The sequence below is a fragment of the Gouania willdenowi genome, unplaced genomic scaffold (assembly GCF_900634775.1).
Source record: "Gouania willdenowi unplaced genomic scaffold, fGouWil2.1 scaffold_10_arrow_ctg1, whole genome shotgun sequence".
NCBI lineage: Eukaryota > Metazoa > Chordata > Actinopteri > Blenniiformes > Gobiesocidae > Gouania > Gouania willdenowi.
This window is the reverse complement of record NW_021144857.1, coordinates 1196721-1216684: the sequence shown is the minus strand read 5'-3', so window position 1 is coordinate 1216684 and position 19964 is coordinate 1196721. Positions and strand designations below refer to the sequence as shown.

Sequence of the window (19964 nt, the reverse complement as noted above, 5' to 3'; positions counted from 1 at the left end):
TGCTTTTTCATTTTCAGAATATAGCTGCATTTTTAACTCATAAATAAAATGAATAATAAATCATCCATTTTCATTTTCTTCTTCCCTTAAACATGACGCTCTGGTGGGAGGAGTCAATGCAGACTGGAGAAGAATTACAAACGGTGGAAAATCAGATGATTTCAGGTCAAAATAATGTGAGCAGCTGATTTTCTGAGGGTGCACAGATCCTAGATGACTAAGATAGTTTATAAATGTGATGACTGGACTACAATAGAGTTACACATAAGTAGTTTGATATTTGTAACCACTGTTTATTTGTCAAAGGTCACATATTAATTCAATGAAACTTTATTTATACAGGGACAATTCCAACAATAGTCACCTCGTAGCGTGAGATAACAGGCAACACATTGTGTGATCATTGGTTTCTAAGAAGGGTTTACAGATGAAAAGCTCTATTATAGCTAAGTGTGTGCTAATATGCTAATTATTGTAATATACAGTTTTTAATAGCAGACATGATATTTACAGTCAAAATATATTGTGTTTCTGGGTGTGCAAAGGTTACAGATGTGTTCCAGTGAATTAATATTATTTTGATATTTTTTTGAAAATATGTGTAACCCTGTCACTCTGCTGCTCCACCTCCCACTCAGCCAATCAAATTGTCGTGAGACCTGGTCTCAGTACCGTGAGTGTAGAGGCTAATCTTTGGTTCCTTAGTTTCTTCTTTTGTTCTGAGCTTAACCTCTTCGGGAAATGACTGACACTGAGGCTGGTTTTACGCGTGTGACAACTTTATCCGTCGCAGCACGGTAAAATGACCGTGTTGCTCCGTCAGCCATCTTTTTATTCTTCTTCGACAGGTTAAATAACAACATCCTGTTCATGGGCAAAGACAACACAACTGCGCCCTCTTATGGCAGAACATGCATTCTTTCTTTGTAAATAGCCCAACATTTATAAATGTATATAGTTTTAAACCAAGATATGACATATAAAATGTATCCTTTACTTTTAACCAAAATATTCGAAATATGAAATACAAAATAATATATACTATATAAGCATGAATTATTCTTAAACATATTAACTGAATAAAATGGCGCTTACAGTGAGATTTGGCCGCACTGTGGGTATAATAATAATAATAATGCATTTTACTTAAAAGCGCTTTTCGAGACACTCAAAGACACTTTACAGTATAAAAACAACAAGAAAATATGACAGAGAAAAGAAGAGAGTGAGTGGGTGGGTGGTTTAAATATTGAAGGCTGAGTGAAACAGGTGAGTTTTGAGAGATGATTTGAAGGATGGGAGGTCGGTGCAGTTGCGGATGTGGCTTGGTAGGGAATTCCATAGGGTGGGGGCAGCTACAGAGAAAGCTCTGTCACCCCAGGTTGGTGCTTGGTCCTGGGGACAGTGAGGAGGTTTGCATCTCAGGAACGGAGGCTATGGGAGGGAGTATGGGGGTGGAGCAGATCAGTGAGCTAGGAAGGGGCCTGATTATTAAGGGCTTTATTAGTGAGAAGGAGGAGTTTGAATTTGATGCGCTGAGGAACAGGGAGCCAGTGGAGGTTTTGGAGGACAGGGCTGCATTTTGGATGTATTGGAGTTTATTTAGGAGTGTGGAGGTTGTACCAAAGAGGATGCTATTGCAATAGTCAAGGCGGGATGTGATAAAGGCATGAATTAGGGTTTCAGCGGCGGGGAAGGAAAGTGAAGGACGGAGATGAGAGTTGTTTTTGAGGTGGGAAAAAGCGGTTTTCATGATTTGTTTGATGTGGTGGTCGAAGGAAAGGTTATTATCAAAAATGATACCAAGGTTACGGCACTCAGAGGCGGGACACAGGGTAGAGTTATCAATGGTGAGGTGAAAGTCAGAGGCTGTTTGGGTGAGGGAGTTTGGACCAATGAGGAGTATGTCTGATTTTTTACTGTTTAAGATAAGGAAGTTTTCTTGGAGCCATGTTTTGATATCAGAAAGACAGTTTGAGAGTGTGGAGTGGGTTTCATGGGTGATAGACTTGGTGGAGATGTATAATTGGACGTCGTAACAGTGAAAACGGAGACCATGACGACGAATGATTGGACCGAGGGGGGAGGAGGTAGATGGTGAAGAGGAGAGGACCAAGCACAGAGCCCTGGGGGACTCCTTGGGACAGGGGGGCAGTGGAGGAAGAGCAGTTGTTGATGAAGATAAATTGTTTTCTGTTAGTGAGGTAAGACTGTAACCAGGTGAGGGCATCGCCAGTGATATTAAGGAGAGATTTTAAGCGGGAAAGTAGGATGGAGTGGTTGATGGTGTCGAAAGCAACAGTGAGATCAAGAAGAACAAGAATTGAGAGTAGACCAGAGTCAGATGAGAGGAGAGGTCGTTGGTCACTTTGAGAAGGGCTATTTCAGTGCTATATGAGCGTGTGTGTGGGAGGTGGTCAACTATACCGTTACAGGTAACTCATTAGCTTTTAAATGTTTATTAAAAGCAGTGAGGTTAAACTCTGATGCCTTCCAACCTTCTCTTGTTGCCTCCACCTCTGTGGACATAGATCACTGTCTTAGAGGGACTAGATCACAAGTGAACTGGTGAGTGTTTGCTAAAGTGCTAAATGTTAGCATCTACTTAGCCTTCACTGATGTTTATGGGAAATCAACCATGTAAGCTGGTGCTGGCTGATCATGGTTGGATCTCCAATACACTATATGCAATTGAAGATGTATTGTATCATGACATGTGGTGCTTAAAGATATATTTATATGAATTGCATTTGAATGATTACTCATGAATTGAAAAACAGTTGAAATCTAAATGAAATGTTTGAAATACTATTTTAATGATGAAATATTGATTGAACACCAAATTATGAGAGTACTTTTGTTAAATTAATGGAATTATCTGCTGAGATGTGAATCATGTACATGACGAAATGATGTGATAATTATGGTTATTTACTATGATTACCTGAATATCAAAATGAATTGTATTATTCATACCTGGGTCCTGCTTCCTACAGGCCAGGTTTGATGGTGAGTTAGAAGGTTGTGAGCTTAATGATCAAAGGACACAATGTGTGAGTTCTACCAATCCAGTAGGAGGCGATGTAGCCACACACACACACATTCACACACACACACACATTCACACACACACACACACACACACACACACACACACACACACACACACTCACACACACACACACACACACACACACACACACACACACACACACACACACACACACACACACACACCTCCTTGTGAGTCAACTGATTCTAGGTCTCAGTAAGCGCTGCCCCTTGTGTGGGTGAAGTGTTGGATACCTGGAATAAATCATCCTTTGGATATAAAGACTTTGAACACGTTTCAACTATTGGACATTTTCAACTACTTTGTATAAATTGTAAATACTTGTAAATATTTATCACATAATATAATTGACTTCAGCATAAAAAGCCTGTGTCTGTGTCTCTTTAAACACTTCCCTTTCCTCCCAGAGCTGAACTTAAATCTTCTGAATCTAGTCCATTGCCATATATTACATATCATAGCAAAAGAGTATCAATAAAACCTGTTACATATGTTTTAATTAATATTTCAGCCAAAGGTTCCTTTTTCAATGCAGATATGGTAAACAACACCAAAATTTCAAATATTCATAATAATAAAATTTTATAAATCTTTCCCATGTGACCAAACTATAACACTGCATTTAAATTTTTTCCATTCATTACTAAATAATGATGACATGTATGGTGACCATACGACTGGTTTAAACATGTGCTTTTTTGTTTTCACGTGGTGTCAGAGCTGTGTGGGGATATTTTACAAATTACTAAAATTACTGGGTTTCCCAGGGACTTTGAACGCATCTTGAGGCATGCGTTAATTTAAAAAATGTATCTCTTTAAAAATGTGTTCTATCACCTGCAGTCACAGATTTTTAAGGTATAAATATAGAATCAACAGAACTTTGTAAAAAAGACAAACAAACAAAATAATAAAATATGTTGTCATTGTTATTTTGATTTTAAAACCAATCAGAGATAAACAATTTTTTTGTATTTGTTTTTTCTGATTCTGGTTTTAAATTAATGAAACAAAAAAACAAAAAATCTGTTTTTTCTATTCTTTTATTTGGTTTTTAAACGAAATAACCAAAGAATGACGGGCAGTGCTGACCCTAGCCTCTCTGACGCCCTAGGTGAGATTTTCTTTTGGTGCCCCCTAATATTTTTTATATCATTTCTAACACTTACATAGTGGTCTTCACCATATCCACAAATATGCTTTACATAAGTAGAAAACATGAGCAAAATTACTTTTTTGACATTTTATTTACTTTTGATAAGTGTTTCACATACACATATACAATAACACAAACAAGTAAATAAAAGACAATTTAAATATTTTAGTAACACGTTTAAAATACAAATTATTTATATTATTATAGGAAAACATTGCACAAAAGCAAGATACAGATTAAAGATAGATAGATAGTGGTGGGTTGGCTCATCAAAGATTATTTTTAATTTAAATACTTATGACTAAAATGTTTTACTATTGATATTCATATTTTGTGAAAAGATGCAAAACTTCCAGATTTAACATAATATTACTAAAATTGCAGTAATGAACACATATTAATTTAAACAATTACAGTTCACAGAGGTATTGAACAAAGAAACTATTTAGTAAAAAGTGTCATTTTCTGGTGGTGATTTATAAACAGCTTTAACCAACACAAGCTAAAAAAAAAAAAGCCCCATTCATTATATGAGGAGAGATTTGTCTAAAAAATATTCACTAATAAATAAGGAGCCCTGGAGGTGACATGGATGAAAAAATAAATAAATGAATAATCTCACACTGCGACTTAATTATCTCGTAGTGTAACTTACTTATTATCTCACACTGTGAGTTACAGAGACTGGTTCTGGGTCAGAGTTTATCACAATGACATCATCCACAGTGCTGGATATTCATCTGTTTATTGATTTTAACTTTGAAAGTGAGTTAAAATATAAAGATATTAATGATTTGTTTGCTAGTTGGCACAACTTTAACATGAGTGAAGGACAGGTAAAGAGGATACTTTAGTTCTAGAGGACACAGTCGTCATAAAGCATAGCTTAGAGTCCTGGTTGAATTCATTAACAACAACTACAATACTACGGTAACTTCATGGATACCTGTGGATAATAATAATATTAATGCATTAGATTTTATTTAGTGCTTTTCATAGACACTCAAAGCTCTTTACATTGATGTGCATCATTCTTTCACTCCACACACAGTGGTGGTAAGCTACTATTGTAGCCACAGCTGCCCTGGGGCAGACTGACAGAAGTGTCATAAAGTGTTATAATGTCTACTAAATACAGAAAAAGATGATTTACATGGTAAACACTGCTTTCAGTTCATTAAAGATAAGAACAATAGATTTTAAGTGTTTTAAGACAAACTAACATCAACTACTGCACAAAACAAGACATAAACACAAGCTCACTGGGGACATCTACTGGTGAGATTTAGAGATATAACTTTAGTTGGAAGTTGTACAACTATTTAACAGTTGTAGTTAAGATGTGGAAATAGATTCAGGATTTTATTTTTTTATTTTTTTGCATTATTTGCACAAGTAAATTATATTTATATACCTGTATATTTTTAATTTATCATTAAGCGTTACATTTAAGATTAAACAATATAACCTTTATTTGTCCCACAAAGAGGAAATTTACAGTGTTTCAGCAGCAGTAGATAAATAAACAGGGTAATAAACAATAGGAGATATTTACACACACATGGTCCTGTACACAGTACAGTGAGAAACAGGGAAGATAATGGTGCATGAAGGGAGATTACACAATACAAATAATACAAAATATAATTCTTAAATTGTCGTTTTCTAATATGTTTATCTAAAGTCTAAGTTTAGTTTTTTATTTCTCAATTTTTGAAGGTGAGTACAAACATGACAACAGTATATTGTACAATATAGTGAATTATTTTCCTTTTTTAAAAGCTGCATTTATTACACTTTGATTGACATAATTCAATAAATATTACTGTTTTTTATTTTCTAAAAGTGCTTACATAAGCATCTTCTGTTATTATTTTTATTTGTATTTTTTTCTGACCTTTTGAAATGTCCAGTTTGAAAACCAGACCAAATAAAGATACTTGATGGTAGACTACATTAACTGTCACTTTTAATCTTAAATTACATATTAATACAAGAGCACATCTCAAACAAATACATAACAATTATAATGTAGTTGATAATGTAAAATAAAAACACATTTTCCTGATATGTTACAGTGAGAAAAACACAGTTGGAGGATGTGGGAACCTCTCACTTACACAGGTACAATAATCTTATTATTATCCTGCTGTGTGAGTGTGTGTGACCCAGGCTTTGTGTTGGCAGCAGGTTGTGGGTTCAAGTCCAGCTCACAGCAAGGAGCACGTCTGGTGACTCAGTTAAAATACACCATAAATATCTATATAGAGGTACAGGTGACACTGTCTATGATATTTCACTATTGCTTTGAGTGTAAAAATTGTCCCCCTGCCTTTGTGCAGCAAGCGCTCTACCATTTGAGCTAATTCCCCTCTCACTGAGAGGATTGGGAGTTGATGAAGTAGGTGAGTGTAGCTGCTCAACAGAACAAGAGTATTTAGTTACTTTGAAGGAGTAAACCAGGAACGCTGGTCAACACAGTGAAACTGTTCTTCCTGATGGACAAGCTTTTCCTACATGTTGGTGGATTCTGAAGAGAATTCTTCTTCTTCTAATCGTCAAATCATCTTCTTACAGAACATTCTAAGAACTGTTGGTGGAAGTATAAACTATTAGTTCTACATTACAGTAACAATCAATTTTCAGCATCCTGTTATCAGACCATTGCTACTGTTAATAAATTCATTGTTTTATCTATGATTTTGATTAAATACACACAATAAAAATATTACACACTTTCAAAATTCTCACACAACGTAAAGAGATTTTCTTGATATTTTCTTTTAAATTACCTGATATTTGTACACTTTCAGTGATGATTCAAAGGAATAAAATCACAGTGTAAAAAAACAATGAGCACTGGAATCAATGTGTCACATTTATTTATTTAACCAGACCAGATCAACAACTTCCTGAACTGTTGGTGTCCATTTTCCAGCTGACAGCAGGTTTATGTTGGAATCCTGTGCAGCCTGATCTCTGGGTTCTTCAGTCCAACACTGGAACCAGAAGGTGTCGTCACCATCCGTGTGTCGCTGGGATCTGAAGATGATTCCTGCTCCATGTCTCCATCCACACAGAGATGTGAGTGGAGAACAGATGAAGTGCTGAAGGTCTTCCCACACTCATCCCATCAGAAAACATTCTTCTCATGAACTCGTTGGTGGAGATTAAGGTGAGATTTCCTCTTGTAAGATTTTCCACATGTGTCACATTTATGAGGTCTTTCTGATGAGTGGCTGATTTGGTGAGATTTTAAATCTCCATATGTTGTAAAAACTTTGTCACACTGGTCACAGGGACACACTTCATGTCCAGTGTGAGATCTCAGGTGGATGATGAGGGTTTGTTTGTGTTTATATATTTTCCCACAGTGGTCACAGTGATACAACTCTGATCTGGAGTGAGTCTGCATGTGCCTCGTTAAATCTGATCTATGTGTAAAAGTCTTTCCACACTGTTCACATCTGTGAGCTTTGATTCCACGGTGAATGAGGAGATGTAGACTGAGGTGTCCAGATTGACTAAAAGTCTTTCCACATTCATCACACGTGTGAGGTTTCTCTCCATTGTGAAAAAGCTGATGGCGTTTCAGGTTCACTTTCTGAGAAAAAGCTTTTCCACACTCAACACAGATGAAGAGTTTTTCTCCAGAATGGATTCTTTGATGTCTAGTGAGGGCTGATTTAAAGCTAAAGGCCTTCCCACACTGGCCACATGTATGTTTAGCTTTAACTCCAGCTTGGCTCTGCTGTTGAACTCTTTGCTCTGAAGTTTTTCCCTTAGATTTGTTTCTTTGTTGTGGCTGAGCTTTGTTGTCCTGAGAACGTTGAGGTGTCACTTTGTTCTGGCTTCCAGAGTCCTGTAGAACAGTTAGAGATTAAACACAGAGAAGGAACCAAACAAACATTTGTTTCTAAATGTGTTCCTAGAAAGAACAGTGGCTGTTCATCCACATCCACATGGACGTCAGCAACCAAACTTCAATCCACTCATTACTCACCATGTTTGCTGTCACGGCTGAGTGGTTCCACAATCCTCCATTCACCTGTAACATCAGCATAGAATCAGCTCCACCTGAAGGATAGAAGAGACAGAATGAACATGAAGGATCTAGAAATATTCATCCATCCTTTGCAGTGTCATCACTTTGAAATTGACTAAAATGATCAGTTTGTTCAGAGATCACATGATGTGGAGGAAAATATTTAGATTTTGTGGCTGAATAATTTAAATTCCCATTGATTTGTAAATGAAGGTCTTCAGAGGAAACAGTTTGACTTTGAGGTTTGACTTTGTTCTTACAGGATTAATGAACAACTTGTAATGAGCTCATGATTGGCTAATTATGGTCCTATAATATCTGTGTTAATATAATCATAGACAGAATGACAGAATCTACCAATAAAAATAAAATCCACTGTTAAATGCAGAAAGTGACATAATGTGAATGAAACGCTGTCATCGTGAGGTAAAGGGAAATGTTAAAGGGGACCGTTCATTTGGTGCACCCCAGCACCCCTCCTGGTCCTGAGCTAAACAACATGTTGAAGCGTCCACCTGAAACACGTCTAAACTACCAAAATACTGAGCAGACCAGTTCCCACATAACGTTTATGTGTCTGTGAAGCTACGGCCATTTCTGGTGAAGAGCTGCAGTTGTTCTGTTGTTGTGGACGAGACCAACGATGACAGGGATTGTAGAGTCTGAAACATCATAGGTTCATGATAACTTGATAGCTTCTAATACTGTACAATATTCTGCCCTCTGGTGGTGAAATAACTAATGCATTTATTTTTGTTTAATTAATATAGTCTGGAATTATGTCATCAGGATGATTTAAATTAGTTTAATTTAAATGAAGTTGATCAAACTTAATCATTAAACCTGATCAGATTCAGTAAACTATTGATCCCTGAGGGGAAATATGTTGATATTAATGCTTCTCTCATACATCTTTATATGACATACTATATAATAAAAAAACGTTTTTTGTTTAAATGTATTTGTAATATATTTCTAAATAAACGAAATTTTAAAAAAAATGAATCATTTGTGTGAATAAAACAGAAAACAAAATATCCCTGAACTTATTGATTAAAGTCAGGTCACGTTCTCCACCACAGATCCTGGATCAGTACCAGTAGTGGGCGGTTAAGGAAGAATTGTTGGTAGAATCGTGCACTTTGGGTTAAAAGCATGAAACTTGGCACATAGATGACATGAACACTACTGATTATTTTAGGATGTGGATTTTTCTCAAAATGGCCGTTAATTCATTGAAATACATATTGAAATCCGTAGCCGAGCTCATGCTGCTTTATAAACACGTGTCTGTTTACATGTCAATCATGGGAGAGAGCTTCCTGGAGGTGTGGCTTCTCCTGCTCAGTCAAAATCGTCATCAAAGTGGGAACGCGCACTGCGCAAAAAGAGCAAGAATCGAGAATATCCGGTTTTTGATTCTGTCGAGAATACGGACATTTCCGATGCATATCCGGAGTTTTTTTGATATGCCCCATATCTGGTCAAATACGGACCCAATATTCTTCATGAAGACAGTATATTGTATTAGGATACTAACAGTATTTAGATTTTGTCATATATGTGTTCCGGAAATGTCCTCAGGGTGAAAATACCCAGAATCCCTAAATATCCGGTTTTTGATTCTGTCGAGAATACGGACATTTCCGATGCATATCCGGAGTTTTTTTGATATGCCCCATATCTGGTCAAATACGGACCCAGTATTCTTCATGAAGACAGTATATTGTATTTGGATACTAACAGTATTTAGATTTTGTCATATATATGTTCCGGAAATGTCCTCAGGGTGAAAATACCCAGAATCCCTAAATATCCGGTTTTTGATTCTGTCGAGAATACGGACTATTCTGATGCATATCCGGAGTTTTTTGATATGCCCCATATCTGGTCAAATACGGACCCAATATTCTTCATGAAGACAGTATATTGTTTTAGGATACTAACATTATTTAGATTTTGTCATATATGTGTTCCGGAAATGTCCTCAGGGTGAAAATGCCAAGAATCCCTAAATATCCGGTTTTTGATTTTGTCGAGAATACGGACTTTTCTGATGCATATCCGGAGTTTTTTGATATGCCCCATATCTGGTCAAATACGGACCCAATAAACTTCATGAAGGCAATATATTTTGTTAGGATACTAACATTATTTAGATTTTGTCATATATGTGTTCCGGAAATGTCCTCAGGGTGAAAATGCCAAGAATCCCGAAATATCCCGTTTTTGATTCTGTCGAGAATACGGACTTTTCTGATGCATATCCGGAGTTTTTTGATATGCCCCATATCTGGTCAAATACGGACCCAATATACTTCATGAAGGCAATATATTTTGTTAGGATACTAACATTATTTAGATTTTGTCATATATGTGTTCCGGAAATGTCCTCAGGGTGAAAAAGCCAAGAATCCCTAAATATCCGGTTTTTGATTCTGTCGAGAATACGGACCATTCTGATGCATATCCGGAGTTTTTTGATATGCCCCATATCTGGTCAAATACGGACCCAATATTCTTCATGAAGACAGTATATTGTATTAAGAGACTAGCAATATTTAGATTTTGTCATGTTTGTGTTCTGTAAATAATAATAATAATAATAATAATAATAATAATAATAATAATAATAATAACATAGGATTTTATATAGCACTTTATCATAGACACTCAAAGCACTTAACAGAATTAAGGCATTAGTATTTCCCTCCACACTTAGTGGTGGTAAGCTACAATTGTAGCCACAGCTACCATGGAGCAGACTGACGGAAATGAGGCAGCCATAGTGCGCCATCGGCCCCTCCCACCACCACCAACACTCACTCACACACTACATTCATACTAGGCAATGTAGGTGAAGTGCCTTGCCCAAGGACACAATGACAGATAAGCGACTGTCCCCCATTGTGGCCCCTGGAATTTTCAGTGGTCTCCATCCTACTACTAGCCAGGCCCAAATGTATTGATTCAGCAAAGCAAAACCTCTGACTATGTCTTTGTATGCAATCTCAGGTACTGAACACAAGAGTATCTTAAAACTCTAGCAGTCTTTATAACATAGCTCATAACAGCCAATCCTGATTAACATGATAAAAAAACAGCCTTTTACAAGGTACAACAGACAATGATTCATGCTGAACAACTGTAATAATTACTATCTGTATGGGTGTATCGTCCTGAGTACTTTAAGTCTCTAGATGTTGTAGGACTGTCTTGGTTGACACGTCTCTGCAACATCGCGTGGCAGTTGGGGACAGTGCAGACCGGGGTGGTGGTCCCTCTCGCTAAGAAGGGGGATTGGAGGGTGTGCTCCAACTACAGAGGGATCACACTCCTCAGCCTCCCCGGCAGGGTCTACTCCAGGGTGCTGGAGAGGAGGATCCGGCCGATAGTCGAACCTCGGATTCCGGAGGAACAATGCGGTTTTCGTCCCGGTCGCGGCACACTGAACCAGCTCTATACCCTTCATCGGTTGCTCGAGGGTTTGTGGGAGTTTGCCCAACCAGTCCACATGTGCTTTGTGGATCTGGAGAAAGCGTTCGACCGTGTCCCTCGTGGTGCCCTGTGGGGGGTGCTGCGGGAGTACGGGGTCCGGCCCTTTGCTAAGGGCTGTCCGTTCCCTGTATGACCGCAGCAGCAGCATTGCCGGCAGTAAGTCAGACCTGTTCCCAGTGCATGTTGGTCTCCGCCAGGGCTGCCTTTTGTCACCGGTTCTGTTCATTACTTTTATGGACAGAATTTCTAGACGCAGCCAGGGACCGGAGGGGGTCCGATTTGGGAACCTCAGGATTTCATCTCTGCTGTTTGCAGATGATGTTGTTCTGTTGGCTTCCTCAGATCAAGAACTTCAGCGTGCACTGGGGCGGTTTGCAGCCGAGTGTGAAGCGGCCGGGATGAGGATCAGCACCTCCAAATCTGAGGCCATGGTTCTCCACCGGAAAAAGGTGGTCCTCTCTCTGGGTCGGTGGAGAGTCCTTACCTCAAGTGGAGGAGTTCAAGTATCTCGGGGTCTTGCTCACGAGTGAGGGTAGGATGGAGCCTGAGATCAATAGACGGATCGGTGCGGCACGATGAGGTTGGTGTATCAGACTGTTGTGGTGAAGAGGGAGCTGAGTTGGGGGACAAAGCACTCAATTTACCGATCGATCTACGTTCCTACCCTCACCTATGGTCATGAGATTTGGGTAATGACCAAAAGGACAAGATCGCAGATACAGGCGGCCGAAATGAGTTTCCTTCGCAGGGTGGCTGAACGCACCCTTCGAGATAGGGTGAGAAGCTCAGTCACTCAGGAGGAGCTCGGAGTAGAGTCGCTGCTCCTTTACGTCTAAAGGAACCAGCTGAGGTGGCTCGGGCATCTGTTTCGGATGCCTCCTGGTCGCCTCCCTCGGGAGGTGTTTCAGGCATGTCCTATTGGGAAGAGGCCTCGTGGAAGGCCCAGGACACGCTGGAGGGACTATGTCTCTGAGCTGGCCTGGTGTCGCCTCGGGGTCCCCCCAGAAAGAGCTGGAGGAGGTGTGCGTGGATCGGGAGGTCTGGGCATCTCTGCTGAGACTGCTGCCTCCGCGACCCGGCCCCGGATAAAAGCGGAAGAAGATGGATGGATTGATGGATGTATGGGTGTGAAGATTCACAAGGTATTATGCATGATGGCATCCGAGGAATGCACACTTATAGAATCCAACAACCAACCCTGATTAACATGTTGGGATTAACCCACCTTTAGGAGGTAGAGCAGACAGGGATACCATGTTACCAATGGCAACGCAGACCGGGCCAGGTCATGCATGTGTGAAACCAATGGGAGCCCATTGTGTGCTATGTTTAAGTATTGTTAACTGCTTTGGGGGTTGGAGACAGCCTTCTTGGCTTCCTTTGTATTGTTTTTATTTATTTCCAGCAATTCCTTATAGTAGTCTTTCTTAGCCATTCTTAGAATATTGGTCAATTTATTTGTATACATTTTATATTTCTTTCTGCTTATTCTGTTATTTTCCCTATGAACTCTATATATAATTTATTATTCTTTTTACAGGAATTGGCCAGTCCACTTGTTATCCAAGGACACTGTTTTGCTTTTCTATTGTTCTTACATGGGATTAGTGGCCAAAACTAATCATACAGTAACAAAAACATTTTTAAAAACTCATTGTATGCAGTGTTTGTATGTGATTTACAACATAGATCTGCAACGTTTTGATTGAGTAGGCGTTTTGAAACGAATTCAGCGCTTCTTCTGCTTTAATTTTCCTATGTGTAATTTGTTTAACTGAAGCTATATTTTTATAATTCTTGTGAAAAACTGTAAAAAATAGTAAGTGATCTGAAATATCAGTAACCAGTATTCCACTTTGATTGTGGTTATTAATACCATTAGTAAAAATGTTATTGATCAGAGTAGCACTGTGTGACGTAATTCTACATCACACAGGTCTGGTGATTTGAGGAAATAAACCTATGCTATACTTTGTATTTATCAAGTTTTCAGTAGATTTGTGATTTCCTGAATTTAGCAGATCTATATTACCACATGTGAACATATTTTTGTGTCTTTTGAGAAATTTCCTCCATCCATTTTGTAAATTGTTCAAGATTAGACCCTGGTGTTCTATATAAACTACTAACTATTACATGTTTATGTTTTTTTTTTAATAATCTCAATTGTTATACACTTCAGTACATCCTCAATAACCGCTGTCATGTTATCCATAATTTTGAATTTCAGTGAGTTATCCACAAATAGTGCTACTCCTCCTCCCCCCTTATTCTGTCTATTTACACACATAAATTCATAGCCTTCTACTCAAAGTTCAACATTTTATCTTTATTAATCTGCATCTTTCTGTTAAAGCAATAATGTTAAATGGTTGTGTGAATTGCTGTAAATAATCCTTAATGTTATTGAAGTCTGCATTTCAACTTCTACAGTTGAAGTACACAATAGATAAGGCTTCATTACAATTGAAAATCTGCATAAATTGCTCATCTGAGAAATATTCACATTAATTATTAATAGATGAAAATAAATTATTGTCCGGGTCGTTTTGTTCATAGTCCACTTCATGCATATTGTGCTCAGTATATTCAAAATTGACCAGTTTTTCCTGTTGATCCTGTACACACGTTCCCAATGCATTAGTTTCCCCTAGTTTTGCATGTCTTCAGTCAATGACACGTTATCTGATCGGCTATATTACTACCCTTAACTTGCATTAGTGTGCTTTAAAATGTTATGGAGTTCTGAGTTATGAATGTTTTACTGCCTCATGTCTGGCCTATAGAGGTTATTGATGTTTTACCCTTATCTCTGTCAGTTTGGGGCTTTGCAAAAATTGTGAAACATTGGCAAAAATGCTTGAGAAAAATTTTATTGATACTCTGTAATACACAAGTACATACAGTAAATGAGCAACAAGTTATATAATGAGACATATTGCTTGCATCTGGGATTGGATCGGATATAGTTTTTTTAAAACTCACTGATCGTGATCGGCCCAAAAATCCTGATTGTGTAAAGCCTATATGTTATTGTTTTAGATTAAGTTGAAATCAGATGTTCTGAAACAGTTTGTTCCAAAAAATAGGCTTTGAGAAAGTTGACCTGAATATATTTTATTATGGTTAAATAAGAGCTATTGGACATTTCATTATAGTATGTTCAAAAAATAAACCATGAATAATAATCCATATTTACACACTCTATGCTATGCAACTTATTTTTGGACTCTTATTAAGCACAACAAAAAACGAGCCTTTTCACCCGTAATGTTGGGATCACATTCAACATAAGGAACAATGAGTGACTTAAAGTGACACTTTCAGTATAGTACATTATACTAAAATGAACTCTTCAGCAGGTAATATTAGGCTAATACAGTTGTGAATGACTGGCTGTCAGATAGTAAAAAGGGAGTCTTTCATTTTGTTTCAATTTTTATTTGAACTTTTAAAACACAGTACATTTAAGATGCATTACAGAAACAACAAAAAAATAACAGACACAAAAGCAATATATATATATATGTACAGTATGTAAAGGTCGTTGGGGGCCCTTCTGCTGAACAACAATGACATGTCGGTTAAATACATCTTGCTAAAGGCAGTGTTACAAACACATGAACAGTTTCTTGCCTTGCAGTAGAAAAGGCGACTTTGAAAGTACAGCATGCACACTGGCTGGCAATTCTTTTCAGTGGAAGGAAAGATGCATATGACCATGGTACTTCATTAGTTTCCCAGACTGTGCAGTTGCTTTTTTGCCCAAAATGCCACACATCCCCATGCTCTTTGAACCATTTCACTTTTGCTACTGCATTTTCAACCTTTGTCAAACATTCATCCATCCACAAAAACACAAACACTTTCCATATATTTGATATCTCCCCCGGGCGCAATGGTGCATTAGGGTCGATCATGGGATCTCCTGTGACTCTATCAACACTCAACCATTTTGCAGTCACAAATGATGATGATCCTGACCTATAGCGACATGTTGAAAATACATCACCAGCTAAACTATATCTGTTGCTGTACATGTAGTTTAGAGACACTCTCTCAATTCTCTCAGTCTGATACATCACCTTAAACATTGAGAGCAGATCCAAATTGTCTGAAATTGACATTGTGCTTTGTTTAACAGGTGGAAGAAAAGTTTCTAGACTATCATCAAGCTCAAAGTTTCCGTGGAAAATATGATCATGAGAGAGATCATGTAGGATATGTAACTTCTCTGCCTGGATAGCTGTGGCAGTGGGGGTCTTACGGAATAATGTTTCGACTTCTGTATCAAATATATCCAAAATACCTGGGCACATTAACTGTTTGCCTGCCACCTGCCATTCAGCTAACCATTTTCGCATCATAATCACTTCAGTGTCTTGGTTATTAGTGTGGTAATCTCCCAATGTACCATTGGCACGTTCAAATGAGAAGCACCAGAAGCCATGAACAGGTCCAAAGTCTTTAACACAGGACTTCAAATGTAGATGTAAATGCATATTCATCGTGCACCACTGTTTACCATATCGGTTTTCAAAGGATCTACAAAACATTTGGAGACATCTATGGGCATCCTCAATCTGCACATCATTAATAACTCTGGAGCATAGTAATTGTGTTGCTGCAACAAAAACTCTCCACAAAGAGTAGTCCTCTTCTCCTATGACTCCTTTAAGGGCAAAGGTGGAATAGACACAAACCCAGAGTTTCCACTGTGCTGCAGTGAAACCATCAAAAGCTGCCTCAATCTTTGACGGTATACCAGAGTCAATGTTACTTGGAAGTTTCAACAAGTTTACCCTTTCCTGTTTTGTGGCAAATCCTTCCTTTGAGATTGCACCTCTTTCTTTCCAAACTTGCATCACTCTTTTAGCTGTGCCCTCCAGCAAGTTATGCATTGGATCAATAACATGCATTCGAACAACATCAAAATATGGTAATTCTTGTAAACAGCTGTATCTGGCTCCATATTTACCCTCAATCTTGCTTTTGCTAGCTTTGTTTTTTGCCCTCTTAGCATCTCTGGTATATCTACAGTGGTCCGTGTTACTTCTAACAGGCCATGTATCATCAAACCCAGAGTAATCAACCTTATTGTCTTCAGTCCTTGGAAAGTTTTTTAGGCACTTGCTGCAACCCATATTTGCCATATGGCCGAGAAAACCTCCAGTTTTCCTTGCAGCTGGAATGTCACTCGCTAAGGACAACAACGCTCCACGGACAAATTGCCCATCAATATCTAACCCCGCCCAAAGCTGTTTTAAATCACTGACCAAAGGTTCCAAAAACCCATTGATGTGCTCCTTTGGCTCATGGGGACCAGGTATAACACCAACAACTATAATATTGTCCTTCTTAAACCTTTCTTCCCTTGGAAGGTTCATCAATGCTAAGTACATTACACCAACAGAGTCGTTGACATATTTATAAGGCTGGAACCAGTCAACGTTGAGCATAAAACCAAGATTCCCAACCTCTTGTAAAAATGGCTTGCCTTCATAAACCTGAAAATTCTTCCAGACCTGCCCATCAAAAATGTCAGCATATATTCCCTCCTTAACATTACGCTGCCTCCACTTTTCACAGGACTCTTTAAAGCCAGGCCTCTTTAACAGATCACTAATAGATTTGATCAAACTACGATAACAGAATTTTCTTTTGGGGTAAAGAAACTCTTTTTCATCTTTCCCGATAACAGATTTCATTAGCACAGTGTCACATTTCTTACGAAATCTTTTTTGTGGATGTCTGGGAAATGATATATGGCAACATTTTGTTGACTTTTTCTGGATGACCTTCCCACTTGCATCATGTTTTAACATTACAGCTTCATCTAAGGTATATACAGAATGGCAATTTGGACATACAACGAATGATGTAAAATCATTTCCATTTACAGATATAGCCTTCTTGAACATGTATAAAGTTGCAGGGAAATGTGCTGCAATATTTTGCAAAGCCGGCGTGAAAATAAATGTACTACTCAGTACATTAAACAGAATTCTGAAAATTTTTAAAACTGACTCAAATGCCCTGTCAGAGACTGTAAAGAATGACTTCCACTTTGCCAGTAGCAAAAGCAAGAATGTGATTATGGCATGTGGTTCACAACCACCAGTTTCCTCAGGATTTTCTCTGTCTTCGTTTTCACTCCAAACTTCTTGGTCCTCAGAAAACTAAAATGAGAAGACACACAGAAAACATTATGATCAGCAAAATGAAAATGAAAGGGGATTTTTTCAACAAGGATAGGTAACCAGGATTTGCTGTAGTTACATCTGCACTTTCGACAGCAATACAAACAGAGGTAATCTATTAAGATATAGTCAAAGATTTGCAACACTCTTATGGATTGGCTTCTATCATTCAAATGACTGATGAACAGTGTTAATGCATATTTAACAATTCATTTCATACCTGCTCATCTTCTGAGGAGTTTTCAGTGGAGCTACAAGGGGGGATTCTGGTCACCTAGAGCACAAATCATTAAGACAATAACTGGATTAATAACTGGATTGTGGAATGTTTCACATCCTAACTATTTAGTAAAGGTCATTGTCACTCAAAACAATCTTAAAAATTCTATGAAACCAGGGAATAAGTAGCTTCTCTACAATAATGCTCATTACACATGCTTCTTCTGGTGTGTTTTTTATAGATGATTAGCTAAGCAAAACAAATCTATTTCTTAAGTTTAGCAACCAACAACTAACTTTCAGTTTATTTACCTGCTCATCTTGAGAAGATATTTCAGTTGAGCTAGAATGGAGGCTTCTGGTCATCTGGAGCACAAAAAACAAACTTTATTAATAACTGGATTGTGGGGCATTAATATCAAGTACATGTGCCTGGACCTTTTTTCCAGCATTTCTGTGTCAGTGTAGTTGTTCATCACCTCAGTTACCTTGTGCTGCTGTGGCTGCTGCTCATCTTCTGAGGATTCTTCAATTCGTTGAAATCTTCTCATTTTCTGGAGGTGAAAATATCAAGAAAAATATGACTTAGAAATTAGGACCACACACACACACACACACACACACACCAGGGTTGGGGTCAATTATAATTGTAATCGCGTAACTGATAAATAATTACAATTATGGTGTAAACATAACTGAAATTATACTTGAAAAAATGTGTTGCTGTTGTAATTGAATTGTAATTGAGTTTAGATAATTTACTTTGTAATTGTAATTGGCATGAAAATGCAATAAAAACTTTGTCTTACACATATCAGATAACACTCACTGTTCTAGGCCAGCCTTGTCCCTGACTACAAAATACATGTGTGACCAAAAAGGTCTCCTTAACAAGGAATTTAACACTTACTCAAGCCTCACAATGGCCCCCTATGGTTTCACACATGCATGACCTGGCCCGGCCTGGGCTGCAATTGTTCAACTGGCATCCTTGTCTGCTCTACTTCCCAAAAGGTGGGTTAATCCCATCATGTTAATCAGGGTTGGTTGTTGCATTCTATAGGTGTGCATTCCTCGGTTACCATGGTGAATGATACCTTGTGAATCTTCACACCCATACAGGTAGAAGGTATTACAGTTTTTCAGCATGAATCATGGTCTGCCATACCTTGTAAAGGGCAGTTATTTTTCTTTTTTTTTACATGGATTGGCTGTTATGAGGATAATTTGTTATTTAAAAAATTAATAAATAAAGGGCTATAGCCTTGATTTAAGCCTAACAAGATGAGAAACAAATTAGATGACGGATAATTGTTTCAGTGTATTTTACAGTTCATTTAAGACATGGTTAAGGCATTTAATAATTGAGAGCGTACTTGTAATTGACTTTCAGGGGGGAAAAAATAATCGTAATTTAATTGTAATTCAAATAAATGTTGGTCAATGTAATCATAATTTAATTGAAATTGAACATGGATGATTGAAGACGTAATTGTAACTGAAAATTTTAATTGACTCCAACCCTGACATACACAATCCTTCAGTTACCTGTTGCTGATGCTGTTGTTCATCCTCTGATGACGACTCAACAAATCGTTTTGCAAAAGGTCTGCTCATATTCTAGAGGTCACAATACAAAGAAAATAATATTTAGTCATTGGCACGCAAATACAGTTTACTCATGCACATACAGTCATTATTGAATGTACACACACATATTATTTAATTTAAATTATCATCTTTACACACTCTTTAATATAAATACTGGAAAAG

General features: G+C 37.8%; 1 long non-coding RNA gene and 1 pseudogene across 1 annotated transcript; one reads left to right on the top strand and one right to left on the bottom strand.

Moving 5' to 3' along the window:
- LOC114458362 (E3 ubiquitin-protein ligase TRIM39-like) overlaps nt 1-19964 on the top strand; it is a 318528-nt pseudogene that overhangs the window by 143069 nt on the left and 155495 nt on the right.
- On the bottom strand, nt 18547-19813 carry LOC114458377 (uncharacterized). The gene is made up of 3 exons (XR_003673035.1): nt 19740-19813; nt 18680-18745; nt 18547-18557 (listed from the first exon to the last, which is right to left on the bottom strand). It is a non-coding gene; the product is annotated as an uncharacterized LOC114458377 (long non-coding RNA).